Source organism: Sorex fumeus, unplaced genomic scaffold (genome assembly GCF_029834395.1).
Source record: "Sorex fumeus unplaced genomic scaffold, SorFum_2.1 ptg000058l, whole genome shotgun sequence".
NCBI classification, from domain to species: Eukaryota; Metazoa; Chordata; class Mammalia; order Eulipotyphla; family Soricidae; genus Sorex; species Sorex fumeus.
Window position 1 is genome coordinate 2,002,491 of NW_026606115.1, and position 24,586 is coordinate 2,027,076.

Sequence of the window (24,586 nt, forward strand, 5' to 3'; positions counted from 1 at the left end):
GAGACCTCAAATCTCCAAAAGAAGAATATACAATCTTCTTGAAAGCACATTGGATATTATTCAAGGTAGAACACATGCTTGGTACACAAACCAAGTGCCCAGAGAGAGAGATGAAAGTAGAAATTATTTAAAATCCCTTATCAGACCACAAGGACTTGAATATTGAAGATAATAAGGAAGTTAGTGCACAAGTATAACATATGTCCACTCCAGGTTTGATTATCAGCACCACATGATAACTGAAGCATCGAATAGTAGAAGTGACCCATGTAATACTTCCCATCATAGAGCCTGAACAGCATCGCATCCCCAAGCCTTTGCATTGGATTTATGGCCCTATTGGCAGAGAATCACTGGTGGCACTTCCGAGTCTCCCTAGTACTCCTCTGGGATACTCAAAATATCAACCAAAAAGAAAAGCTAGAAAAATATCAAACAACTGGAAACTAAAAAAGGAAGTTGGTCAACAATAAGTGGGTTCAAGAGGGGAAAAAAGTATAAAAAAAGATTCCTAAAAATTAATGAGAATAAAGACAAAAATTATTAAAACCTTTAGGCCAGAGTAAAAATAGAACTAAGAGGAAGTTCATAGCAATATAGGATAAAATCCAGAAGCAGGAAAATTCACAAACAAGTCACCTAACAGCACAGTTTGAGAAACTAAGAAAGAAATAGAAAACATAGCTGAAATCAGTGACACAAAAATCAAGAAAATGATTAAAAATGTCAATAAAATCAGGAGCTATTTTTCAAAGACTAAAAAACTTTAAATCCTAGTCGATAACATCAGGGGCAAAATAAAATAAAATCCTAGTTAATCATACCAAAGATCAAAGAGTAGAAATTATAGCCAAAACCTCCAAAATACACATGATCATAAAAGGTTATTATGAACAACTTTACACCACTTAATTGGATAACTTAGAAGAAATGAACAAACATTTAGGATCTGACAGCCTGAGACTAAATCTGGAGGAAATAGAAAACCTGAATACAGCAATTATGAATAAGGAAATTGAAATAGTAATAAAAATCACCCTAAAACAAAAGTCCAGCTCCACATGAGTTTATTGGTGAGTTCTAACAAGCCTCAAAAAAACAGTTATTTCCTGTGTTCCTGGGGCTATTTGAAGAATTAAGCAAAAAATGTGAAAAATGTGCGTATTGAAAGTTGTGACTATGAAAATAAATAGAAAATGACACAAGTAAGTGAAAGAATATCCTGTTTGTGTACTGGTAGTATCAACATTGCCAAGTAACCATAATATCCAAAATATACTGATTCAATGAAAAATCTGTTATAATTAAAATGTATTCTTCAAGGATATAGAACAAGCACTTCTTAAACTTGTATAGAACCACAAAACTCCTAAATAATTATAGCTTTTCTGAGAGAAAAATAATATGGGAGGCGCTGAATTTCCTGTCTTTAAATTACACATAAAACTATAGTAATCAGGACTGAATAGATAGTACAGAGGGTAAGGACCACAGTTTGGTCTCCAGCACCACATATGGTCACAGAATCACAGCCAGGGTGACCCCTTGACAACGATTCAAGAGAAAGCCCTGAGCACTGCTGGGCATGACCCAAAACAAGCAAAATGAAACATTAAACGCCAGTAATCAAAATTGTGTGGTACTGAAACCAAAGAAGATTTTCAGACTGATGGAATAGATTTGAGAATCCAGAAGTAAATTCATAGATGTCTCAACAGCAAATGTATGACAAAGATGCTAGGTCCGTGAAATGTAGCAAGGAAAATTCATTTAGTAAATGATTTTGGAAAACTAGATAGCTGTTTGCAAAAATAGAACTAATCCCCTGACACAGCGCACAAAACAGTTAATTTAAAATGGATTAGAGATTTTTATATCCAGTGTGCGAGAGAGGGCAGGAGAGGAGGCAGTTTGAGCAAGGAAACTAGTGCCTGCCGAAGCCTCCGCCAGCCCCACTTTGCCTTCCTTTTTCTCCCGTCCCAACTCCCCCCTCCTCCAGACCTCGGAGCAGCACCGCTTAGGGAAGGTGGCCAAAGTCCGTAAAAAGGAGCTCAGCTGAAATCACGAATGGCTGAGAGACCTCAGAAAAAAAGAGCAGCAGGAAGTGAATGAACATATTGACGAGATAAAAAATGGAACAGACAGACTTAATGAACAAGCCAGTTAGGGGATTTTGAACGTAAAATAGAAATATAATTAACTCTGCCAACTATTTTTTTCAGAAGAGATGGGAATTGGTCACCCAAATCCCCAACTTTTGGATAACAACATTTGTCAACCATACACTGCTAAGGAGGAGGATGAAGAGTCGCTACATTACTTGACAAGAGTTGAAGTGACAGAATTTGAAGATATTAAGTCAGGTTAAAGAATAAATTATTTTTATGAAAACTCTTACTTTAAAAATAAAGTTCTCCCAGAGAATTTTATTTGAATGATAGTGGTGATTCATCTTCAAAGGCCACTGAAATTAAATGGAAATATGGAAAGAATTTAATGAAACATTCAAGTCAAACACAAAAAAGCCAGCAGGAAGGGACTAAATAAGGAACTTCTTTACTTGATTCATTGACCATTCAGATGCTGGTGCAGAAGAGCTTAGCGAGGCAATCAAAGACGAGGATTTTGGTCAAATACATTATTATACTACTTGGTTCCTGATATAGATAATGAAGAAGAGGAAGGAGAAGATGATGATGATGAAGATGAAGAGGAAGGATTGGAAGCTATTGATGAAGAAGGGTATGAAGGTGAAGATAAAGATTATGATGAGATGGAGCAAGGAGAGGAGAATGAAAGAGATGATCACTAATGGAACACTGATGAATTCCAATCTTTTAAAGATTTTTTGAATCACTATAAGATAGACACCTTAAAAAGCTATTCATGATTAGGGTTCTGTGGTACAGTGTTCTAACACCTATCGCTCCACCATTGTATATTTCCCAGCACCAGTGTGACCAGTTTCTGTCCCATCCATTCCCATCCTGGCTCTTTGACAGGACTTCTCCCTCCTCCCCCTCCTCCTTCCCTCCCCCCTCCTCCCCCATTCTTCTCCCCTCCCCCTTCCTCTCCCTCCTCTAGCTCCCTTCTCCTCCTCCTCCTCCTCCTTCTTATCCTCCTCTCCCTCTCCTCCTCCTCCTCCTCCTCCTCCTCTCTCCTCCTCTCTCCTCCTCCCATTCCCTTTGGGCATTGTGGTTTGCAATACAGATACTGAAAGGTTATCATGTATATCCTTTACTTACTTTTAACACTCAGTTTTTTTTCCAGTATTATTTGCACTGTAGCACTGTCCTCCCGTTGTTCATCGATTTGCTCGAGCGGGCACCAGCAATGTCTTTGTTGTGAGACTTGTTGTTACTGTTTTTGGCATATTGAATATGCCACGGGAGCTTCCCAGACTCTGCCATGCGGGCCAGATACTCTCAGTAGCTTGCCAGGCTCTCCGAGAGGGGCGGAGGAATCGAACCCCAGTCAGCCGTGTGCAAGGCAAATGCCCTACCCACTATGCTATCCCTCCAGCCCTTAAGTAATATCACTTGTTCACTTGACATCCCATTACTCATCGATTTGCTCGAGCGGGCGCCAGTAATGTATTATCATTTCCAAATATTATTATTATACTGATTCTTCTCTATCTTACCTACTCTCCATCCCACACACACTTGTGATAGATTCCAATCATTGACCAGTCCTCGTAAACCCTGTTTTCCCTGGCCTTGATATCAGTTTTCTATTATATATCCTTTTATATATCACAAATGAATGCAGTCATCTTTATCTGTGTCTCTCCTTCTGACTCATTTCACTCAGCATGCTACTCCCATGTCCATTCATTTATATACAAATTTCATGACTTCATTTCCTGACAACTGTGTAGTATTTCATTTTGTAGATGTGCCATACTTTCTTTATCCATTTGTCTGTTCTCAAACACTCAGGTTATTTCCAGATTCTGGCTATTGTGAATAGTGATGCAATGAACATAAGAGTGCAAATGGTGTTTCTGATGTGTGTTTTGGGGGCCCCAGGGTATATTCCCAGAAGTTGTCTACCTGGGTCAAATGGGATCTCAATTTCTAGGTTTTTTTTGAGGAATGTCCATATTTCTTTTCAAACAGGCTGGACCAGTCGGCATTCTCACTAATAATGAATGAGAGTCTTTCTTCCCACATCTGCACCAGCACTGGTTGTTCTTGTTCTTTTTGATGTGTGTTTCTGTGGTGTGAGATGATATCTCATTGTTGTTTTTATTTGCATCTCCCTGATGATTAGTGATGAAGAGCATTTTCTCATGTGCCTTTAGGTAAATTGAATTTCTTTCTTGAGAAAGTTACTGTTCATTTCTTCTCCCCATTTTTTGGTGGAGTTGGATGTATTTTTCCTGTAAAGTTCAACTAGAGACTTGTATATCTTTCATATTAGCCCATTATCCTAATGGTATTAAATTCTAATCTTTTTAAAAATTTTCTTCAGTCCCTGGGAACAAGTTGCAGTCTTTTTCCTTTTCTCCTGCCTGCCTCTTCCCCACTCATGCCCAGTTGCCCCGTTTCGAGGTCTCTTTTCTCCCCTTTACATTGTGGTTCTCAGCTTCATTTGGGGAAATATCTTGAAAACATTCAGCAGGGAAAGATTGTCTACCACTTTCTTTTCCAGATTCATTTTATTTATTTATTTTAAAATTTTTAATAGTGAGACATCATGAGGTACAGTTGCAGACTTACACATTTTTGTGCTTGGGTTTCAATTATACAATTATCAAGTACCCATCCCTCCACCAGTGCCCATTTCCCACCACCACCGATCTCAGTATTCCTCCCACCTCCATCCCACCCATCCCACCCTGCCTCTGTGGCAGGGCATTCCCTTTTGTTCTCTTTCTCTTATTGGGTGTTGTGGTTTGTAAAAGAGGGAATCTGAGTGCCCGAGAATAGATGACTGGTTAAAGAAATTTTGGTACATCTACACAATGGAGTACTATATAGCTGTTAGAAAAGACGAAGTCATGAAATTTACATACAAGTGGTACTACATGGAAAGTATCGTGTTAAGCGAAATGACTCAGAAAGAAAGGGATAGACATAGAAAGATTGCATTCATCTGGGGAACATAAAGTAACAAAATAGGAGACTAACGCCCAAGAATGGCCGAGATTAGTACCAAGAATTTTACTCCATGGCTTGGAGGCCAACCACACATGCTAGGGGAAAAGGGAGCTCAGATAGAGAAGGGAGCACCAGATTCATTTTTATCCCTTCTCATCTCAATACAAACTTGAGGGAATCCACACCACTTGTGCTGTGGGTAAAACAGAAAGACCTACTGTGCCGTAAGTTCTACTGGAAACTGGAGGGATCAGGACTCAGTGTAGTAATGCATAGAATTCTAGCTTTCCCCCTCTTTATTCTGTATATTGTGCTGAGAGATTACACTATGTCTGTGAATATGGACAATTAGTATTTACCAACATGTCTCTGTCTACTTTATCTTGTTTAAAAGAAAGAAAAGAGACTCCTGACGGTGGTGCCCATCTCGTCTTAAATCCAGGTCAGCGCAGATGCCGGCTCGCAACCCTGGGACCTCCATCTTTCCCTGCAGGACCCCAGGTGTCCCCCGAGATGCCTGAAGAGAAGCAGTTTTGAGCGTCTGCCCTGCCCTCTTCACTCCTGATGGCGGTGCCCATCTCACCTTAAATCCAGGTCAGCACAGCTGCCGGCTCGCGACCTGGGACCTCCATCTTTCCCTGCAGGACCCCAGGTGTCCCCCGAGATGCCTGAAGAGAAGCAGTTTTGAGCGTCTGCCCTGCCCTCTTCACTCCTGACCGCGGCGCCCATCTCATCCCAAACCCAGGGTTCTGTAGAGGCGTGCCCTCAAAAGTGGGCGTTGCCTCAAAGTGGGCGTGGCTTATTTTCCGGCAGCTGCAGGTTGTTTTACCATACTAAGGAACCTAGTCCCCAAGGAATCTAGTTCTCAACCTACTCAGCAATATGAAGAAACAAATAAAACCTCCAACACAAGGGGAGAACAACGAAAACAATCTAGAACATTCTGTCAATACAGCTCACCTAAGGGACTTCTCTGACATAGAATTCAGGTACGAAGTCATCAAGATGTTCAATCAACTCAATGAAACAGTCAGACAGACAGCCAGTAACACCACAGAAAAAATCGACAAATTACGAGAAGAAATGAGGGCAGAAATGTCACGATTAAAAGATTCCATAGATGAAATGAGAAACTCAGTTACTTCTCTTAAAATTAGAATGACCACAGCTGAAGAGAAAATCAGTGAGCTGAAAGATCAGCTGCAACAATCCAACACGCAACAAGAAACAGTGGCAAGAAAACTCAAAATGGCTCTACAGAGAATCAAAGTCCTAGCAGGTGATTCCAAGAGGAAAAATATTACAATCATGGGACTACCTGAACCTCAGGGAAACAATCCCAACGAAAAAAAACACCGTCAAACAAATCATTGCTGAAAACTTCCCAGAGCTGCACAATGCAGCCATTCAGGTTCAAGGAGCCCGAAGGGTGCCAGCTAAAAGAGACCCCAACAAAAACACTCCAAGACATATCATAGTTAGAATGATCGATACTGCCAATAGAGACACAATACTGCAAGCAGCAAGAGCAAAGAAGGAAATCACATACAAAGGAGCATCCCTTAGATTCACAGCAGACCTATCAGAGGAAACCCCACAAGCCCGAAGGCAGTGGCGAGATATAGTCAAAAAAACTCACGGAAATGAATGCTTCCCCAAGAATACTCTACCCGGCTAAACTCTCCCTCAAAATCGAAGGAACAGTACACTATTTTATAGATAAACAGCAGCTCAGGAACTTCATAGACTCAAAACCAAACCTAAAGCAAGGCCTAAAGGGGCTACTATAAGACAAGACAAACCCTACAACCACAACACACCCGCACAGAAAGATGACACAAAACCCCATAACCATTCTCTCTCTCAATGTCAACAGCCTAAATTCACCAGTTAAGAGACACAGAGTGGCAAAATGGATACAGAGACAGAACCCAACATTCTTCTGCCTACAAGAAACTCACCTCAACAGCCAGAGCAAACACATACTCAAAGTCAAAGGATGGAAAACAATCCTGCAAGCACACAACTCCCTCAAAAAATCTGGGGTGGCCATACTAGTATCCGGCAACACTAATTTCACCTTGAAAAAGGTTAGAAGGGACAGTGAAGGATATTTTCTCTTCATCAAGGGATACGTACAACAGGAAGAAATCACACTCTTAAATGTATACGCACCTAATGAGGGAACAGCTAAATATTTAAAACAACTGCTAACAGATTTTAAGGAGGACATCACTACCAACACAATAATACTTAGAGACTTCAACATCGCCTTATCACCTCTGGATAGATCAACAAGAACAAAACCCAGCAAGGAATTATTGGCTTTGAAAGAAGTAATAGAAGAGAAAGGGCTAATGGATTTATACAGGGCTTTACACCCACAAAAGAAAGAATACTCATTCTTCTCCAGCGCGCATGGAACATTTTCCAAAATAGACCATGTGCTAGGACACAAAACATATCTCAACAGAAGCAAAAAGATAGAAATAGTATCAGCCATCTTTTCAGACCATGATGCACTAAGGATAGAAGTGAATCACACAAAGACACGGAGAACCAAATCAAACACCTGGAAATTAAACAACTCGATGCTGAACAATGAGTGGGTCAGGAACGGAGTCAAGGATGAAATCAAAAGATAGCTGGAAACAAATGAGAATGAAGACACAAACTACCAGAACTTATGGGATGCAGCGAAAGCTGTATTAAGGGGAAAATTTATAGCTCTCCAAGCATATCTTAAGTCGATAGAAACGATACAAATAAACAATTTGACCTCACAGCTCAAGACCTTAGAAAAGGATCAACAGAAAGAGCCTAAATAAGGCAGAAGGAAAGAGATCATAAAACTTAGAGCAGAAATCAATGACATGGAAAAAAAAGAAACAATCCAAAAGATCAATGAAACCAAGAGCTGGTTCTTCGAGAAAATAAATAAGATAGATAAACCCCTAGCAACACTCACAAAGAAACAGAGAGAGAGAACCCTAATAAATCGAATCAGAAATAAGAATGGGGATATCACAACAGAAACTAAAGAAATTCAAGAGATCATCAGAGACTACTTTGAAAGTCTCTATGCCACGAAACGCGAGAACCTGGAAGAAATTGATAAATTCCTGGATTCCTACCATCTCCCAAAGGTGAATCAAGAAGATATAGAGTACCTGAATAGACCTATTCACATCAAGGAAATTGAAACTGTAATCAAAAGTCTTCCCAAAAACAAAAGCTCAGGCCCAGATGGATTTACTAGCGAATTTTTCCAAATATTTAAAGAGGACCTATTGCTAATTCTTCTCAAGCTTTTCCAGGAAATTGAAAAAAAAAGGAACTCTCCCAAACAGCTTCTATGAAGCCCATATCTCTCTAATACCAAAAGGAAACAAAGACACCACAAGAAAAAAAAACTACAGGCCAATATCCCTGATGAACACGGATGCGAAGATTCTCAACAAAATACTAGCCAATAGAATACAACAACTCATCAAAAAGATCATACATCATGACCAAGTGGGATTCATCCCAGGGATGCAAGGATGGTTCAACATTCGGAAATCAATCAACATAATCCATCATATCAACAAAAGAAAAGATAAAAATCATATGATCATATCAATAGACGCAGAGAAAGCTTTTGACAAGTTCCAGCACCCATTCATGATGAAAACCCTTGCCAAAATGGGGATACAGGGGACTTTCCTCAAAATAGTTAAAGCCATCTGCCACAAACCTACAGCAAACATCGTGCTCAATGGGGAAAAACTGAGACCCTTTCCCCTAAGGTCAGGGACGAGACAAGGATGCCCACTCTCTCCACTACTGTTCAATATAGTACTGGAAGTACTTGCAATAGTGATTAGGCAAGAAAAAGATATTAAGGGCATCCAGATAGGGAAAGAAGAAATTAAGCTCTCACTCTTCGCAGATGACATGATACTATATTTAGAGAACCCTAAAACCTCTACCAAGAAACTCCTAGAAACAATAGGCTTCTATAGTAAAGTGGCAGGCTATAAAATCAATACCCAAAAATCCATGGCATTCCTATACACAAATAGTGAAAGAGAAGAAAGTGACATCAAGAAAACAATCCATTCACAATTGTGCCCCAGAAAATCAAGTATCTAGGAATCAGCTTAACTAAGGAAGTAAAGGACCTTTACAAAGAAAACTAAAAAACGCTACTTCAGGAAATACAAGAGGACACGAGGAAATGGAAAAATATCCCCTGTTCATGGATGGGGAGAATCTACATCATCAAAATGGCAATACTTCCCAAAGCACTGTACAAATTCAATGCAATCCCTATAAGGATACCTGTGACATTCTTCAAAGAAATGGAGCAAACACTCCTGAAATTTATATGGAACAATAAGCCCCCACGAAGAGCTAAAGCAATTCTTGGGAAAAAGAAAATGGGAGGAATCAACCTCCCGAACTTCAAACTCTACTACAAGGCAGTAATAATTAAAACAGCATGGTACTGGAACAAAAGCAGAGCTGCAGACCAATGGAACAGAGTTGAATATACTGACATTTCCTCCAAAACATATAATCATCTAATTTTGGATAAGGGGGCAAGAAAAGTGAAATGGAGCAGGGAAAGCCTCTTCATTAAACTATGCTGTCAAAATCGAACGGCTCCATGCAAAAAAGTGGGCTCAGATCTCTGCCTAACACCATGCACAAAATTAAGATCAAAATGGATTTATGACCTCAACATCAGACCAGAATCCATAATGTTTATTGAAGACAAAGTCGGTAAAACTCTCCATGATGTTGAAGCTAATGGTATCTTCAAAGATGTCACGCCACTGGCCGAGCAAGTGAAAACAGAGATAGACAAATGGGACTATCTTAAACTAAGAAGCTTCTGCACCTCAAAAGAAACAGTGACCAAAATACAAAGACAGCCTACAGAATGGGAAAGGACATTCACCAAGTACACATCCGACAAGGGGCTGATATCAAGGATATACAAGGTACTGGTTAAACTCCACAAGAAGAAATCACCCAACCCCATCAAAAAATGGGGTGAGGAAATGAACAGAAACTTTAGCAAAGAAGAAATTCGAATGGCAAATAGGCACATGAGAAAATGCTCTACATCACTAATCATCAGAGAGATGCAGATGAAAACCACAATGAGATATCATTTCACACCACAGAGACTGGCCCACAACCACAAGAACAAAAGCAACCAATGCTGGCGCAGGTGTGGCGAGAAAGGGACACTCCTTCACTGCTGGTGGGAATGCCGGCTGGTCCAACCCTTTTGGAAAACAGTATGGACGACTCTCAAAAGATTAGAATTTGATCTGCCATTTGACCCAGCTATAGCACTCCTGGGAATATATCCCAGAGAGGCAAAAAGGTATAGTCGAAGTGACATCTGCAATTGTTTGTTCATTGCAGCACTCTTTACAATAGCCAGAATCTCGAAAAAACCTGAGTGCCCAAGAACAGATGACTGGTTAAAGAAACTTTGGTACATTTACACAATGGAGTACTATGTAGCTGTTAGAAAAGATGAAGTTATGAAATTTACATACAAGTGGTACTACATGGAAAGTATCATGTTAAGCGAAATGAGTCAGAAAGAGCGGGATAGACACAGAAAGATTGCATTCATCTGGGGAACATAAAGCAACAAAAAGGGAGACTAACACCCAGGAATGGCTGAGATTAGTACCAGGAATTTTGCTCCATGAATGGAAGGCCAGCCACAGGCTCTAGGTGAAAAGGAAGCTCAGATAGAGAAGAGAGTACCAAATGAAGGGTGTTGTGAGGACCCTCCCAGGGTGGGAGAAGCATGCTAAAAGTAGTCTATAGACCAAACATGATTGCCACTCAAAGCCTCTCTTGCAAAACACAGTACCCAAAAGAAAAGAGAGAGAACAAGGGGTACTACCCTGCCACAGAGGCAGGATGGGACGGGGGGGGGGATGAGGGGTGAGAGGGAATGCTGGGATCCGTGGTGACGGATGACGGGCACTGGTGGAGGGATGGGCACTTGATCATTGTATAACTGAAACCCAAGCACAAAATTTGTAAGCCTATAACTGTACCTCATGGTGTTTCACTAATAAAAAAAGAAAAAAAAACATTAGAGCACACATGTCCTGCAAATGTGAGGCCCTGAGCTTAAACATTGTATGACTCTACCCTCCTTGACACCCCAAGTACTGCCAGGTATGTTCTCCATACACTGCAAAACAAACCAACAAACAAAATAGCTAAAGTCTTTGGGAGCTGAAATCTAATTGTATATGCGCTCAGGTCAAGCCTCACATACGAGTAAACATATTCCTGGACACATCATAAAACACTCCCTACACATTCCCCATAATTACCACACCATATTTGATGTGTGTTCAGATAGTAGGCAACAAATCATAGAGGGAAATATATATATGCATATACATATTTTCAGATATAAATACCAAAGCTCACATCACCCAAACTTTAACAACATGTTAGTGATATCCTATAGAATGTCTTAATGGCTCTTGCTAAATTAGAACAATCTTCACACTGTTTCCTATGTGAACACTTTTTTGTAAGCATGTTCAGCAGTTCTTCATAAGACAATATGAAATATATTATTTTGGTTGTATTTTGGGACAGGGATTGGGATTTGGGATGGAAACATCTCAAATTTGGTGGTGGTAAGGTGTAATGGTGGAGGGATTGGTGTTTGAATATTGAATGTAATCAAACATTGTGAACTAACTTATACAATTAAAAAATAAATAATAAAAAAGTAAAAAAAAGAAAAAAGAAAAAAAGAAAGAAAAGAAATCTTTTAAAAATATGCGGTTACAAGACTGCATGAACCTCACAGAGAGCAGACTGGCAGGAAAATCCACGTATGCGGGAACCCTTGACTGAGATCTCTAAGCCCACTCAGATTGGAAGGGGGACTCCTACCCCTAGGTCCCCAGTTTTCCAGTAGCTTGGCAGTCACACCCACAAATTGCCCCCAGCTCCATGTAATCACATCAATAGCCAAGAAATAGAGACTTTAAACTAAAGCTCCCAGAAGAGAATTACACAGAATTTCCTGACATCATATTCTATCTATAAAAAGCAATACAAAACAAATCGTCTAGAATTACCTTTTCAGCAGGTTTGAGTGGTTGTGAGACTGGTGCCAAAATATCGAATGTAACCAAAATAGGGAGAGATTATGGGGGAAATTGTCTGCCACACAGGCAGGGGAAGGGTTGGAACGGGGGTGTTGTGGGGGAATACTGGCAATTTTGGTGGTGGAAAATGTGCACTGGTGAAGGGATGGGTGTTTGATGATTGTATGACTGAAGCTCAAACAGGAAAGCTTTGTAACTGTATCTCGGGGAAATAATAATAATATACAATTAACATGCAAAATATAATTTTAAAAAAGTAATGTGGAGTTCATGCCCAATTCAATCAGCCTAATCAATGGCTGAATACATAGTAGTACTCTTACATTATAAAAAGTTTTTTTTTAAATATGGGGTTATAGAAGTTCCACAAAAGGTTGTGTTTGACATGTTTCGTTGGGCTAAGTGGGCATTTCTACAACATGGATTCTCTTTCAGCATGTTTAATTGTGATGTTTAATGGACGTCTTTGCAGTTTTAAGGTGACACTTCTAAAAAAAATTCTCTCCTAATGATGACTTGATCACTGGATGGGAAAATCAGCAGAACCTGTAGAATCTAATTTGGAATAGACATTTTCTATTATAATTTTGTTCTTGTTTATTTAAAATTTTTTTCATTCTTTGGAAAGGAATAATGCTCAGTTTTAAACGTTAAAACGTATGCAAGTTGGGCAGTTTTTAGCGTCTGCCCTGCCCTCTTCAATCCTGACCGTGGCGCCCATCTCATCCTAAATCCAGGTCAGCTCGGCTGCCGGCTTGCAACCCTGGGACCTCCATCTTTCCCTGCAGGACCCCAGGTGTCTCCCGAGATGCCTGAAGAAAAGCAGTTTTGAGCGTCTGCCCTGCCCTCTTCACTCCTGACCGCGGCGCCCATCTCATCCCAAACCCAGGGTACCATAGAGGCGTGGCCTCCTCAAACGTGGGCGTGGCCTCAAAGTGGGCGTGGCTTAATTTACAGCCGCCCGTTGTTTTCCCATACTAAGGAACCTAGTCCCCAAGGAATCTACTCCCCAACCTACTCAGCAGCATGAAGAAACAAAGAAAATCCCCACCACACGGGGAGAACAACGAAAACAATCTAGAACATTCCGTCAATACAGCTCACCTAAGGGAACTCTCTGACATAGATTTCAGATACGAAGTCATGAAGATGTTCAATCAACTCAATGAAACAGTCAGACAGACAGCCAGTAACACCACAGAAAAAATCGACAAATTACGAGAAGAAATGAGGGCAGAAATGTCACGATTAAAAGATTCCATAGATGAAATGAGAAACTCAGTTACTTCTCTTAAAATTAGAATGACCACAGCTGAAGAGAAAATCAGTGAGCTGAAAGATCAGCTGCAACAATCCAACACGCAACAAGAAACAGTGGCAAGAAAACTCAAAATGGCTCTACAGAGAATCAGAGTCCTAGCAGGTGATTCCAAGAGGAAAAATATTACAATCATGGGACTACCTGAACCTCAGGGAAACAATCCCAACGAAAAAAACACCGTCAAAAAAATCATTGCTGAAAACTTCCCAGAGCTGCACAGTGCAGCCATTCAGGTTCAAGGAGCCCGAAGGGTGCCAGCTAAAAGAAACCCCAACAAAAACACTCCAAGACATATCATAGTTAGAATGATCAATGCTGCCGATAGAGACACAATACTGCAAGCAGCAAGAGCAAAGAAGGAAATCACATACAAAGGAGCATCCCTTAGATTCACAGCAAACCTATCAGAGGAAACCCTACAAGCCCGAAGGCAGTGGCGAGATATAGTCAAAAAACTCACTAAAATGAATGCTTCACCAAGACTACTCTATCCGGCTAAACTCTCCCTCAAAATCGAAGGAACGGTACACTATTTCATAGATAAACAACAGCTCAGGAACTTCATAGACTCAAAACCAAACCTAAAGCAAGGGCTAAAGGGGCTACTATAAGACAAGACAAACCCTACAACCACAACACACCCGCACAGAAAGATGACACAAAACCCCATAAACATTCTCTCTGTCAATGTCAACGGCCTAAATTCACCAGTTAAGAGACACAGAGTGGCAAAATGGATACAGAGACAGAACCTAACATTCTTCTGCCTACAAGAAACTCACCTCAACAGCCAGAGCAAACACAGACTCAAAGTCAAAGGATGGAAAACAAACCTGCAAGCACACAACTCCCTCAAAAAAGCTGGGGTGTCCATACTAGTATCCGACAACATTAATTTCACCTTGAAAAAGGTTAGAAGGGACAGTGAAGGATATTTTCTCTTCATCAAGGGATACGTACAACAGGAAGAAATCACACTCTTAAATGTATACGCACCTAATGAGGGAACAGCTAAATATTTAAAACAACTGCTAACAGATTTTAAGGAGGACATCACTACCAACACAATAGTACTTGGAGACTTCAACATCGCCTTATCACCTCTGGATAGATCAACAAGAACAAAACCCAGCAAGGAATTGTTGGCTTTGAAAGAAGTAATAGAAGAGAAAGGGCTTATGGACTTATACAGGGCTTTACACCCCCAAAAGAAAGAATACTCATTCTTCTCCAGCGCACATGGAACATTTTCCAAAATAGACCATGTGCTAGGACACAAAACATACCTCAACAGAATCAGGAAGATAGAAAAAGTATCAGCCATATTTTCAGACCATGATGCACTAAGGATAGAAGTGAATCACACAAAGACACGGAGAACCAAATCAAACACCTGGAAATTAAACAACTCGATGCTGAACAACGAGTGGGTCAGGAACGGAGTCAAGGATGAAATCAAAAGATAGCTGGAAACAAATGAGAATGAAGACACAAACTACCAGAACTTATGGGATACAGCAAAAGCTGTATTAAGGGGAAAATTTATAGCTCTGCAAGCATATCTTAAGTTGATAGAAACGATGCACATAAACAATTTGACCTCACAGCTCAAGACCTTAGAAAAGGATCAACAGGTGGGACGGGCACGGAAGCCCAGCTCTGGGCAACCAAGCTTAACGGCTCCTATTCCAACCAGGTATAGCCTGCCCCCAAGTGCCTGGGACCCTCTCTGCGCATGCACAGCTAGCTCCGCCTCCTAGAAAGCCGGTTTCACCCCTGGTCTGCGCGGGACGGGCACGGAAGCCCAGCTCTGGGCAACCAAGCTGAACGGCTCCTATTCCAACCAGGTACAGCCCGCCCCCAAGGGCCTGGGACCCTCTGTGCGCATGCACAGCTAGCTCCGCCTCCTAGAAAGCCGGTTTCACCCCTTGTCTGCGCGGGACGGGCACGGAAGCCCAACTCTGGGCAACCAAGCTGAACGGCTCCTATTCCAACCAGGTACAGCCCACCCCCAAGGGCCTGGGACCCTCTGTGCGCATGCACAGCTAGTTCCATCGACGTTCCCAACTCCTCGCTCAGTGCCAGGGACTCTTTCCGGAGCCGTGGCCGCTAATGCGGCCGCGAAATATTTTCCCGCTACATATGCCATAGAAACCATAAGCTACCTTCTTCGATGGAAACTTCTCTAGTTCAGCTCAGCCACTAGAAACACAGTAGCCAATAACTCATAAGCCTATCTTAACTCACACTGCATATCAAGCAGAATAGTAACAGTGAACGTTAAGGACTAAACCACAGTTTTCAGAATGGTAAAGCAACGCAAAAGCCCTTTTCTTATTGAAGAGTCTAGCCCAGATGACACCAACAGTACTGCAGTGGTAGACAACCTCTCTGACAAGGAATTCAGGAGGGAGCTACTTAGGATGCTTAGGGAACTAAAAGAAACAATGGAAAGCAATGCCAATAGAAGACAAGAGGATTCGAAGGCAGAAATGAGGAAAACGCAATCAGAAATGTCAGACCTGAAAAATCTCGTAGGCGAAGTGAAAAACTCAGTGGAAGGCCTCAGCAGCAGAGTAACAGCTGCTGAGAACAGAATCAGTGAGCTCGAAGATGAAGTTCAGAGACTCTCCAGAAAAGAGCAGAAAATGGAAAAGAGACTCACAATTCGGGAACAGATGGCAAGAGAAGATCGTGATGAAGCCAAGAGGGGTAATATAAGAATTATTGGAGTCCCAGAGGTACAGGAAGAAAACCTTGATGAAGAAGAAACTGTCAAAGACATCATTGCTACAACGTTTCCAGAGCTGAAGAAAACTTGTGACCATATTCAGGAGGCCCGAAGGGTACCAGCTAGAAGAAATCCGAATAAAAATACCCCAAGACACATTCTGATCAAAATGACCAAAACCTTAGACAGAAACAAAATTCTGAAAGCAGCAAGATCGAAGAAAGAAATCTCTTACAAAGGAGCATCCTTAAAATTCACAGCTGATTTTTCTGATGAAACCCTTATGGCCCGAAAAGAGTGGTGGGACATAGTGAAAAAACTCAATGAAATAAATGCCTCCCCAAAAATACTTTACCCAGCGACACTCTCATTCATTATAGAAGGAACAACACCCAGTTTCACAGACAAACAACAGCTCAGGAACTTCATAGACTCAAAACCGTGGTTACAAGAACAACTAAATGGGCTACTTTAAGGCAAGAAAGGCCCCTCAAATACACCAAATTTCAACAGAACAATGGGACAAAATCCCATAACAATAATCTCTCTCAATGTCAATGTGCTAAACACACCAATTAAAAGACATAGAGTGGCAGGATGGATTAGAAAATTGAATCCAACATTCTGCTGCCTGCAAGAAACACATCTCAATAGTCAAAGCAAACACAGACTCAGAGTCAAAGGCTGGAAAACAATCCTACATGCAAACAGCTCCCATAAAAAAGCTGGGGTAGCCATCCTAATATCAGACCACATCGATTTCAAAGTGAGGAAGGTCATAAGAGACAGCGAAGGCCATTTCTTATTGATCAAAGGATCTGTACAACAGGAAGAACTTACAATAATAAATGTATATGCACCTAATGAGAGACCAGCAAAGCACTTAAAACAACTACTCACAGATTTGGAAAAAGACATCAACAGCAACACAATACTAGTGGGAGACTTCAATACTGCTTTGTCACCTCTTGATAGATCAACCAGACTCAAGCTTAGCAAGGACATACTTCATCTGAGGGAAACAATGGAAGAAAGGGACTTAGTAGATATATACAGGACACTTCATCCACAAAAAGCTGAATACACATTCTTCTCAAGCGTACATGGAACATTCTCCAAGATAGACCACATGCTGAGCCACAAAACATGTCTCCAAAAAATTAAGAAGATAGAGATTATATCGACAATCTTCTCAGACCATAATGCGCTGAAATTAGAAGTAAATCACATACAAAAACAGAAAACTAAATCAAACACCTGGAAATTAAACAGTGCTCTACTGAACAACGAGTGGCTTAGACAGGAAATCAAAGAGGAAATCAAAAGATTCCTAGAAACGAATGAAAATGAGAACACGAGTTACCAAAACTTATGGGACATAGCAAAAGCTGTGTTAAGAGGAAAGTTTATAGCTCTACAAGCATTCCTCAGGAAGGAGGAGCGAGCACATATAAGTAACCTAACCTCACAGCTTAAGAGCTTGGAGAAGGACCAAAAAAAGGAGCACAACCCGAACAGGAGAAAGGAAATAATAAAACTCAGAGCAGAGATTAACGAGATGGAAACCCAAAAAACAATCCGAAAGATCAATGAAACCAAGAGCTGGTTCTTCGAGAAAATTAGCAAGATTGATAAGCCTCTAGCAAAACTCACAAAGAAAGGGAGAGAGAAAACCCTAATAAACCGAATCAGAAATGAAAAGAGGGTCATTACAACAGAAACTACAGAAATTCAAAGGATCCTCAGGGAGTACTTTGAGAAACTGTATACCACGGAACATCAAAACCTCGAGGAAATGGATAAATTCCTAGACTCCTACAGACTCCCAAGGCTGAACCAAGAAGACCTGGAGTACCTGAACAGACCTATCACCACCAAGGAAATTGAAATGGTAATAAAAAGTCTCCCCAAGCACAAACGTCCTGCTCCCTATGGATTCTCTAGTGAATTCTTCCAAATATTTAAAGAGGACTTACTCCCAATCCTCTTTAAGCTTTTCCACGAAATTGAAATATCAAAAAAAACTTCCAGTTTCTACGAAGCAAATATCACACTGATACCAAAAGCAGACAGAGATACCACAAAGAAAGAGAATTACAGACCGATATCCCTGATGAACACAGATGCAAAGATCCTCAACAAATTACTAGCAAATAGAATCCAACTACTCATCAAAAAGATCATACACCATGACCAAGGAGGATTCATCCCAGGGATGCAAGGATGGTTCAACATTCAGAAATCAATCAACATAATCCATCATATCAACAAAAGAAAAGAAAAGATAAAAAGCATATGATTACATCAATAGATGCAGAGAAAGCATTTGACAAGATCCAGCACCCCTTTATGATGAAATCCCTAGCCAAAATGCTTTTAGAGGGGACCTTCCTAAACATAATTAAAGACATCTACCACAAGCCTACAGCAAGCATCATCCTCAATGGGGAAAAACTGAGAGCCTTCCCTCTAAGATCAGGGATGAGACAAGGATGCCCACACTCTCCACTGCTGTTCAATATAGTACTGGAAGTACTTGCAATAGCGATTAGGCAAGAAAAAGGTATTAAGGGCATTCAGGTAGGAAAGGAAGAAATCAAGCACTCACTATTCGCAGATGATATGATACTATACTTAGAGAACCCAATAATATCCACCAAAAAACTCCTAGAAACAATAGACTCGTATAGTAAAGTTGCAGGCTATAAAATCAATACCGAAAAGTCCATGACTTTCCTGTATGCAAACAGTGAGAGAGAAGAAAGCAACATGAAAAAAACAATCCCGTTCACAATTGTGCCCCAGAAAATCAAGTACTTAGGAATCAGCTTAACTAAGGAAGTAAAGGACCTGTACAAAGAAAACTACAAAACGCTACTTCAGGAAATAAAAGAGGACATGAGGAAATGGAAAGATATCCCCTGCTCATGGGTCGGGAGACTTAACATTGACAAAATGGCAATACTACTGAAAGCATTGTATAAATTCAATGCAATCCCTATAAGGATACCCACGACATTCTTCAAAGAAATTGAGCAAACACTCCTGAAATTTATATGGAACAATAAGCCCCCACGAATAGCTAAAGCAATTCTTGGGAAAAAGAAAATGGGAGGAATCAACCTCCCTAACTTCAAACTGTACTACAAAGCAGTAATAATTAAAACAGCATGGTACTGGAACAAAGGCAGAACTGTAGACCAATGGAACAGGGTTGAATACACTGACATCTCCCCTCAATCATATGATATTCTAATCTTTGATAAAGGTGCAAGTAATGTGAAGTGGAGTAAGGAAACCCTCTTTAACAAATTGTGCTGGCATCACTGGACGGCTACATGCAAAAAATGGGCTCAGAACTCTGCCTAACACCGTGTACAAAAGTAAGGTCAAAATGGATTAAAGACCTCAACATCAGACCAGAAACCATAAGGTACATTGAAGACAAAGTTGGCAAAACCCTCCATGACATTGAAGCTAATGGTATCTTCAAAGATGCCACGCCACTGTCTGAGAAAGTGAAAACAGAGATAGATAAATGGGACTATCTTAAACTAAGAAGCTTCTGCACCTCCAAAGAAACAGTGACCAAAATACAAAGACAGTCTACAGAATGGGAAAAGATATTCGCCGAATACACATCTGACAAGGGGTTGATATCCAGGATATACAAAATACTGGTTAAACTCCACAAGAAGAAAACATCCAACCCCATCCAAAAATGGGGCAATGAAATGAACAGAAACTTTCTCAAAGAAGAAATCCGAATGGCAAAAAAGCACATGAGAAAATGCTCTACATCATTAATCATCGGGGAGATGCAGATCAAAACCACAATGTGATACAATCTCACAACTCGGAGACTGGCCCACATTCAAAAGAACAAAAAGAACCGTTGCTGGCGCGGATGTGGCGAGAAAGGGACACTCCTTCACTGTTGGTGGGAATGTCGATTGGTTCAGCCCTTCTGGACAACAGTATGGACGATTCTAAAAAAATTAGAAATTGAGCTCCCATTTGACCCAGCAATACCACTCCTGGGAATATATCCCAGAGAGGCAAAAATTTATAGTCGAAGTGACATTTGCACTTGTTTGTTCATTGCAGCACTCTTTACAATAGCCAGAAACTGTAAGAAACCTGAATGCCCAAGAACAGATGACTGGTTAAAGAAACTTTGGTACATTTACACAATGGAGTACTATGTAGCTGTTAGAAAAGATGAAGTCATGAAATTTACATACAAGTGGTACAACATGGAAAGTATCATGCTAAGCGAAATGAGTCAGAAAGAGAGGGATAGACATAAAAAGATTGCATTCATCTGGGGGATATAAAGTAACAAAATATGAGATTAATACCCAAGAATAGCTGAGATCAGCACCAGGAGGATTACTCTATAGTTTAGTGGCCAGTCGGGCATTCTAGAGGAAAGGGCAGCTCAGATAGAGAAGGGAACACCAAATAAAGTGTGTTTGGAGGATCCTCCCAGGAGGGGGATGCATGTCGAAAGTGGACTATGGACTGAACATATTTGCCACTAAATGCCTCTTTTGCAGACCACAACACCCAAAAGGAGAGAGAGAACACAGGGGATTGCCCTGCCACAGAGGCAGGGGGGGATGGGGGGACGGGGGTGGGGGGGATATTATCCATGGTGGTGGAAAATGGGCACTGGTGGAGGGATGGGTATCTGATCATTGTATAATCAAACCCAAGCACAAAAAATTGTAAGTCTACAACTGTACCTCATGGTGCTTCACTAAAAAAAAAATAGAGGCCAAAAAAAAAAAAAAAAGGATCAACAGAAAGAGCCTAAATCGGGCAGAAGGAAAGAGATCATAAAACTTAGAGCAGAAATCAATGACATGGAAAACAAAGAAACAATCCAAAAGATCAATGAAACCAAGAGCTGGTTCTTCGAGAAAATAAATAAGATTGATAAACCACTAGCAACACTCACAAAGAAACAGAGAGAGAGAACCCTAATAAATCGAATCAGAAATAAGAATGGGGATATCACAAAAGAAACTAAAGAAATTCAAGAGATCATCAGAGACTACTTTGAAATCATGTATGCCACGAAACACGAGAACCTGGAAGAAATGGATAAATTCCTGGATTCCTACCATCTCCCAAAGCTGAATCAAGAAGATGCAGAGTACCTGAATAGACCTATTCACATCAAGGAAATTGAAACTATAATCAAAGGTTTTCCCAAAAACAAAACCCCAGGCCCAGACAGATTTACTAGCAAATTTTTCCAAACATTTAAAGAGGACCTATTGCCAATTCTTCTCAAGCTTTTCCAGGAAATTGAAAAAACAGAAACTCTCCCAAACAGCTTCTATGAAGCCCATATCTCTCTAATACCAAAAGGAAACAAAGACACCACAAGAAAAGAAAACTACAGGCCAAGATCCCTGATGAACACGGATGCGAAGATTCTCAACAAAATACTAGCCAATAGAATACAACAACTCATCAAAAAGATCATATGTCATGACCAAGTGGGATACATCCCAGGGATGCAAGGATGGTTCAACATTCGGAAATCAATCAACATAATCCATCATATCAACAAAAGAAAAGATAAAAATCATATGATCATATCAACAGACGCAGAGAAAGCATTTGACACGATCCAGCACCCATTCATGATGAAACCCTTGCCAAAATGGGGATAGAGGGAACTTTCCTCAATATAGTTAAAGCCATTTACCACAAACCTACAGCAAACATCATCCTCAATGGGGAAAACTGAGACCGTTCCCCCTAAGGTCAGGGACGAGACAAGGATGCCCACTCTCTCCACTACTGTTCAATATAGTACTGGAAGTACTTGCAATAGCGATTAGGCAAGAAAAATATATTAAGGGCATCCAGATAGGGAAAGAAGAAATTAAGCTCTCACTCTACGCAGATGACATGATACTATACTTAGAGAACCCTAAAACCTCTACCAAGAAACTCCTAGAAACAATAGGCTTCTATAGTAATGTGGCAGGCTATAAAATCAATACCCAAAAATCCATGGCATTCCTATATGCAAATAGTGAAAGAGAAGAAAGTGACATCAAGAAAACAATCCATGCATAATTGTGCCCAGAAAATTTAGTATCTAGGAATCAGCTTAACTAAGGAAGTAAAGGACCTGTACAAAGAAAACTACAAAACGCTACTTCAGGAAATACAAGAGGACACGAGGAAATGGAAAAATATCCCCTGTTCATGGATGGGGAGAATCAACATCATCAAAATTGCAATACTTCCCAAAGCACTGTACAAATTCAATGCAATCCCTATAAGGATACCTGTGACATTCTTCAAAGAAATGGAGTAAACACTCCTGAAATTTATATGGAACAATAAGCCCCCACGAAGAGCTAAAGCAATTCTTGGGAAAAAGAAAATGGGAAGAATCAACCTCCCTAACTTCAAACTCTACTACAAGGCAGTAATAATTAAAACAGCATGGTACTGGAACAAAAGCAGAGCTGCAGACCAATGGAACAGAGTTGAATATACTGACATTTCCTCCAAAACATATAATCATCTAATCTTTGATAAGGGGGCAAGAAAAGTGAAATGGAGCAGGGAAAGCCTCTTTAATAAACTGTGCTGTCAAAATCGAATGGCTCCATGCAATAAAGTGGGCTCAGATCTCTGCCTAACACCATGCACAAAAGTAAGATCAAAATGGATTTATGATCTCAACATCAGACCAGAATCCATAATGTTTATTGAAGACAAACTCAGCAAAACTCTCCATGATATTGAAGCTAATGGTATCTTCAAAGATGTCACGCCACTGGCCGAGCAAGTGAAAACAGAGGTAGACAAATGGGACTATCTTAAACTAAGAAGCTTCTGCACCTCAAAAGAAACAGTGACCAAAATACAAAGACAGCCTCCAGAATGTGAAAGAATATTCACCAAATAGACATCCGACAAGGGGTTGATATCAAGGATATACAAGGTACTGGTTAAACTCCACAAGAAGAAATCACCCAACCCCATCAATAAATGGAGTGAGGAAATGAACAGAAACTTTCGCAAAGAAGAAATTCGACTGGCAAAAAGGCACATGAGAAAATGCTCTACATCACTAATCATCAGAGAGATGCAGATCAAAACCACAATGAGATATCATTTCACACCACAGAGACTGGCCCACAACCACAAGAACAAAAGCAACGAATGCTGGTGCGGATGTGGCGAGAAAGGGACCCTCCTTCACTGCTGATGGGAATGCCGGCTGGTCCAACCCTTCTGGAAAACAGTATGGAGGACTCTCAAAAAATTAGAATTTGATCTGCCATTTGACCCAGCTATAGCACTCCTGGGAATATATCCCAGAGAGGCAAAAAGTTATAGTCGAAGTAACATCTGCAATTGTTTGTTCATTGCAGCACTCTTTACAATAGTCAGAATCTGGAAAAAAACTGAGTGCCCGAGAACAGATGACTAGTTAAAGAAACTTTGGTACATTTACACAATGGAGTACTATGTAGCTGTTAGAAAAGATGAAGTTATGAAATTTACATACAAGTGGTACTACATGGAAAGTATCATGTTAAGCGAAATGAGTCAGAAAGAGCGGATAGACACAGAAAGATTGCATTCATCTGGGTACATAAAGCAACATAAAGGGAGACTAACACCCAGGAATGGCTGAGATTAGTACCAGGAATTTTGCTCCATGAATGGAAGGCCAGCCACACGTTCTAGGTGAAAAGGAAGCTCAGATAGAGAAGAGAGCACCAAATGAAGGGTGTTGTGAGGACCCTCCCAGGGTGGGAGAAGCATGCTAAAAGTAGTCTATAGACCAAACATGATTGCCACTCAATGCCTCTTTTGCAAAACACAGTACCCAAAAGAAGAGAGAGAGAACAAGGGGGAATATCCTGCCACAGAGGCAGGATGGGACGGGGGGGAAGGGGGGTGGGGGAGGATGCTGGGACCCGTGGTGATGGATGACGGGCACTGGTGGAGGGATGGGCACTTGATCATTGTATAACTAAAACCCAAGCACAAAATTTGTAAGCCTATAACTGTACCTCATGGTGTTTCACTAATAAAAAAAGAAAAAAAAACGTATGCAAGTTGTTTTGTTGCAATAAAGTTAAATGTGTAGATATACAAAAGATCTTTATATCAGTCCATAATTCATAAAATACGTTAATAAAAATATAGACAAAAATTTCTAAGATATTTAATTCAGAGGTGTGTTCAATGAATCAATTCCAACAGCATAAATAACAATAGAAAATGT

The 24,586-nt window shown here is 40.5% G+C and overlaps 1 pseudogene; it reads left to right on the plus strand.

Annotated features, from left to right (window-relative positions):
• Positions 1–2,812, plus strand: part of LOC130034106 (protein SET-like) — a 54,782-nt pseudogene extending 51,970 nt beyond the window's left edge.
• Positions 2,813–24,586: the final 21,774 nt, after the last annotated feature.